The 5,835-nt window shown below is 44.3% G+C and overlaps 1 non-coding gene across 1 annotated transcript; it reads left to right on the top strand.

The window, feature by feature from the left end:
* Positions 1–2,306: 2,306 nt before the first annotated feature.
* LOC136167965 (U6 spliceosomal RNA) lies at positions 2,307–2,413 on the top strand. Its single transcript, XR_010663136.1, has one exon. It is a non-coding gene; the product is annotated as a U6 spliceosomal RNA (small nuclear RNA).
* The last annotated feature ends 3,422 nt before the right edge of the window (positions 2,414–5,835 follow it).

Below are 5,835 nucleotides of genomic sequence, written 5' to 3'. Positions count from 1 at the left end.
GGGGACTGGAGTGGGGGTGAAGAGGTAGGGAGGAATGGGACCACGGCGATGGGCCTGGACCAACCAATGCCAGTCCATCACTTCCCCTCCCATAGCCCCACATGTGACTAAGGAGGAAGCTGAAGAGTGGAACAAAATCTGGATTCCATTAGGAAAAAGGTAGAAGATGGATATGTGAGTTGGCAATCAGTCTTTGCTACTCCCATCATTCATTCACTCATTCATTTGTTCATTCATTCATTTAAGTAGTGAGTCTGCTGACAGTCCATGTGTAGAAAACTCTTGCCCAGAATTGGATTCTAGCTGTCTTGAAAGTTAGGGTACAGCCATATTTACATAAGACTATTCCATTTCCCTGATACTTAAAAGTAGCACCGGATGTCCCAGTCTAAATACCAGAGAGTAAATTACTGTTTCAGAGTGATTTTAAAGTGCACTAGTGCCTCACTTCCCTGGTCACTGCTGACGGAAGCTGCTCTGTCTGAATCGGTTGAGGCAGAAGGTGCCCTTCACCAGGCCCGGTCCTAATAATAGCAGCTGTGCGTGACTCAGGTTACAGGTTGGTTCAAATCCATATAAAACTTGCTCCTCTGACTGAGGCAATTTTGGTATTTAACTTTGTCCCTCACATGAGATTCTTATTTTTAAAACCTGAGTACTGGAAACAGAAAAATTGACGTTGAAGTACGTTAGAAGGGATATAGAGCAATCTATTATTATAATGAAGGCCAGAAAAAATTAAGGACATGTGATTTTTTGAAAAAAGAAATCCCAGGTACTCAATGTTATATCCTCATGTGGCACACATTTAAAGCTTAACAGTGTGAAAAACGCATACTATTATGTTGCAACTGGGACGTTAAAAAGCAAGATTTCTTACCTAGTTTCTACAAGATTTCTGAGTGAATGGAACAAAAAAGAATGTTTTTGATTTTACAACTTCTAATACTCACCTGGGTGAAATAATCTATTTAATGTGAGTTAATGAGTATACTAACTAATTTTTTAAATCAATAATATGAGATACAAGGGTATATTTATATTTATGTTGAAATACTGTAAGCATGTACTACAGAATACTTAGCCCAAGATAAATTTCAATTAAATAAAATAATTTCAGAAGTTTGCATGACACAAATGGCCAATAGATGCATGGAAAAATGCCCAATATCAGCAGCCATCAGGGAAAAGCAAATCAAACCCACAGTGAGACACCAATTCACACCCACTGTGATAACGCACAAAAAAAAGACATAATAACAAGTGTTGGTAAGGACATGGACAAATTGAAACCCTCATACAGTGCTTGTTGAAAAAAGTAAATGTGGACTACCCTGGTGGTCCAGTGGCTAAGACTTCACACTCCCAATGCAGGGTGCCCAGGTTCAATCCCTGTTTAGGGAACGAGACCCCACATACCGCAACTAAAGATTCCACATGCAGCAACTGAAGAACCCACACACTGCAGTGAAGATCAAAGATCCTCCATGCTGCAACTAATGCGCTGCAGCATGCACTGCAGCCAGATAAACACATATTAAAAAAAAAAAAAGCAAAAGAGTGCAGCCACTTTGGAAAGTTGTGTGGCATTTCCTCAAAAGGTCATCATGTTATCTAGCAACTCCAGTCCTTCCAATCTAACCAAGAGAAGTGAAAACCTATGTCCACTCAAAACCTTGTCTATGAATGTTCACAGCAGCATTATTTAGAGGAGCCCAAAAGTGTAAACTATCCAAAAGTTCATTAGCTTATAAATGGATAAATAAACCATGGTATACATCCACATGTGGAATATGATATGGCAATAAAAAAGGAATGAAGTATTGATCCAGGCTAGAACACAGATGAACTTTGAAAACGTCATGCTATGTGAAAGGAGTCAGACACAAAGGACCACATGTTATATGAGTCCATCTACATAAAAATGTCCAGAATAGGCAAATCCAAGGAAACAAAGTAGATCAGTGGTTGCCTGGGGTTGGAGGGTTGGGGGAAATATGGAGTAATGGTAATGGGTATGGGGTTTCTTTTTGGGGTGATGAAAGCGTTCAAAATTGATTATGGTGATGGCCACACAACTCTATGAATACACTAAAAACCAGTGAATTCTATACTTTAAAGGGGTGAATTGTATGGTATATGAGTGAATTCTATTCTTTAAAGGGGTGAATTGCATGGTATATGAGTGAATCCTATACTTTAAAGGGGTGAATTGTATGGTATATGAGTGAATTCTGTACTCTAAAGGGGTGAATTGTATAGTATATGAGTTATATCTCAATAGAGCCTTTTTAAAAAGTATTTGGGTGCTCACTTCAGCAGCACATATACTAAAATTGGAACGATACAGAGAAGATTAGCATGGCCCCTGCACAAGGATGACACGCAAATTCGTGAAGCGTTTCATATTTTTACTTTGCAGTCGTTTAACAAAGGTGTGTTGACTTCTTAAAAAAAGATAAAAATAAAAATATAAATTAAAAGTATTTGGGAGGGACTTCCCTGGTGATCCAGTGGTTAAGACTTCGAGTCTCAGTGCAGGGGGTGCATATTCGATCCCTGGTCAGGAAGCTAAGATCCACATGCCTCATGGCCAAAAAACCCCAAAACATAAAACAGAAATGATACCATAACAAATTCAATAAAGATTTAAAAAAAGATAATTCTATGGGAAGCGGGTAACAGTAAAGAGACAGGCACAAGGAAGTTTCTTAGGAGTGACAGAACTATTCTGTATATTGGTGGTCACACAACTCTACACATAAATAGATGCAAAAAAAAAGAAGCCTGTTACTCTGTATGAAAATATGAAAAATAAGTATTTTCCCATAAGTCTATGGCTTTGGGTATCCACAGCTGATGTGTGATGAATGAATGTTCAAAGATAATCATATCAATGATTAATCTATGAGACAGGGAATGACTGACCGCTTGGTGACTTGGCTGTATTTGCTTCAGTGAATAAAATAACCAAGTCACCTCCACTTAGCACCGTGCATAAACTGTAACATCCTTTCAAATATTTTAACCATGCTGGGAACAGGTATGATGGTGATAAAACAGCAGAAGGCCATTTTGATAGGAAATAATAGGGTCTTCCAGATAATGATGCTCTTCTTCCAGTCACTAGGTGAGGAATGGGACTTGCTATACAACTGGCGAGCAGGTGACCTGGGCTGAGCTATTTCAGACCCTCCTGCTTAAATCTTCCCACAGCTCCCCATCATGGCTAAAATAAAACCCAGACTCCTGATTCCATCCTGCAAGGCTCTCACAGTAAGCATGTTATCTGGCTGTACCAGGCTGGGGACCAGGACGCAGCAGGACGGCAGGGTGGGCCATGAAACCAGCAGGCCTGACGCTTCAGACAAAGGGCAAAGGAGGTCATTCACTCCAAGCGATTCACTGATGGCTCTGACCTGGTACTCAGGACAGTAACTGGACATACGAGTCCTCGATAAACAGCAGCTACTGTCACTGTTATAGACACACAAGTTCTATACACATACACAGACACGCACACACACATCAGTGTCAGCTTCCTAAGGAGAGGTCGTGGCCTCCCCTGTATCCTCAACACCCACAAAACCGGTCTCAGAGGACAGAAGGAAGATTCAGGAAGAACTCGAGTGTTCAGAGAAAATTCTAAGAAAATGGAAAGCAGACCTTTGGGTGTCCCAGTAACTTTCATCACACCTTACCTAAGTGTCGGGGTAGGGCAGGCTGTCTGCAGGGAGAGAGGTTGTGGTTCCTACCTAGAGTGAGATGAGCAGTCCATCACTCATCATTAAAAAAGCAAAGGGGACCCTCAGCAGAGTTTCATTTCACTCAGGGAAGACAAGTTAATGAGGGAGGGAAGGCAGCGTCCCTGGATTTGCAATACTTCTCTGCTCGGGCTCCTTGAGGCCTGCTTACCTGACCTGACCAGCCAGGTCAAGCCTGGTCGGTGTGAACCTGACTCAGAGCAGACCCTTGGCAGGGCCTCCTCTGGGCCTGGATCCGGGGGATGGTGGTGGGGAGGCGGTGGCTCCTCTGACAAGGATTTCTTCAGTTTTCCCCTGGGTCCAGGAAGAAAGGAGACTATACCACAGAACGGGGGCCTAAGCACAGTACACCCAGCTCCCCCATGAAGAGGAGAAGCTCCCCAGCTCCCCCCAAAGCAACCAGTGGCCCCAAGGGTCTGCTTTTACCCTCTTCCTTTGCCACCAACAGAGTGACCCCTAATTCTGAATGGAACTGTGATATTTCCTGTCTCACAGAGTATTTGGAATTTTCTGGATTTTTTTTTTCCCAGGAATGGTGAGCAGGAGGGGTCATCACCCACTCTTTCTTTCTCGACATGCAAAGGATGAGTTCAGTTATCACACTGCACGAGCTGTAAACATTCACTAAAAGTCAATCAGACAGGGTCCATAAGGTCCACCAGCTTAAACAAATGGAAAAGAAAAGACTTCATTGTGTGGGGCATTGCCTGGGAGAAGCAAGAACTCATAAAAACGGCCATTGTTGGGGAGGAAAGAATCTGATGGCTTTATTCCGGGCAGCATATGAAAAAGCAACATTCAGCCGGCTTGCAGAGTCAGGGAATCTAAATGGCAGTAGAGTGGCCGGTCAGCCAGCTCCCCCTGCCTTTCCCCCTTCGCAGAAGGCTTGAAGGGAGCCAGGCCCACCGACCGCTCCAAATGCCAAGGGAAAATGACTCCTTGAGGGCCTGTGCACCCAGCCCCCAATTTTCTCACAGTGCAGGGATTTCTGATAACTGGAACTTAAATCCTGGGGCTCCTGGCCACCCCAGTCCTTAGCACACTGGTGTCTGGGGCTCTTCTGTGTTGGGGGGAGGGTCGGAGGAAGACAATGGAGAACAATGCATACAGTGTGAACTCGGCTGGGTTAAACACACATCCCGTACCCATATGCACAGAATAAAGACTGGCAGGAACCCCCAGAATGCCAGCTGCTCTTATCGCTAGCATCCACATGCCCAGGCCTTGTTAGTTCTTCACATAATGTACAATAAGACAAGTTATTTTTTCCTTCAAGATTTAATCATGCTTTGGGTCCACTTGGCTACTTTCCTAAATCAGAGGCTGAAGTTGCTCAACAATGGCATGAGAAGCCTTAGGCAGTGATGTTCCAGGGCCATTTCCCTCAGGAGTCCTCAGATGAGATTATGGCTCCCTGGGGGGACAGCTTGCCAGGTTTTCTGGGACTAAACCCCAAACCAACAATAGCTGACTTCTCTGTGTGTCTACAAGATCATCTGGACCAGTCAGCATGCGTTAGAAGCTTCTGGGGTATGTGTGTGTTTGTGTGTGTGGGGGGGGCACTCAGTCATGTCTGACTCTTTGCAACCCTGTGGACTGAAGCCGGCCAGGCTCCTGTGTCCATGGGATTCTCCAGACAAAAACACTGGAGTGGGTTGCCATGTCCTACTCCAGAGGATCTTCCAGACCCAGAGGTTGAAACTGTGTCTCTTGTGTCTCCTGCATCGGCAGCCAGGTTCTTTACCATAGTGCCACGTGGGAAGCCCCAGAAGCTTCTGAAGGGCGTGTGAAAATACAGTCTGCTGGACCCCAAGCCTGAGCTTCTGTGGTCTGGAGTAAGGCCCAAGAAAGTGCATTTTAGACAGGCTCCCAGGCTGATGCTGATACCTGGGGAGCATAATGAAGCCATTGTATGAAATCAACAGGTAATTTCAGGCCAAATGCATCTCTAAGACACCAACACACTGAACTCCAGCATGGGGATGATGCCATGCCCCTTAGAGCCCTACCTGAGATAGGTGTTTTTGATTTGGAGCCTCCTTTTAATTCCTGTGAGTCTGGATGTAACTGA

This window comes from Muntiacus reevesi, chromosome 4 (genome assembly GCF_963930625.1).
Source record: "Muntiacus reevesi chromosome 4, mMunRee1.1, whole genome shotgun sequence".
Taxonomy (NCBI): Eukaryota; Metazoa; Chordata; class Mammalia; order Artiodactyla; family Cervidae; genus Muntiacus; species Muntiacus reevesi.
The sequence above is the reverse complement of the archived record's forward strand: the minus strand, read 5'-3'. Positions and strand labels throughout refer to the sequence as shown.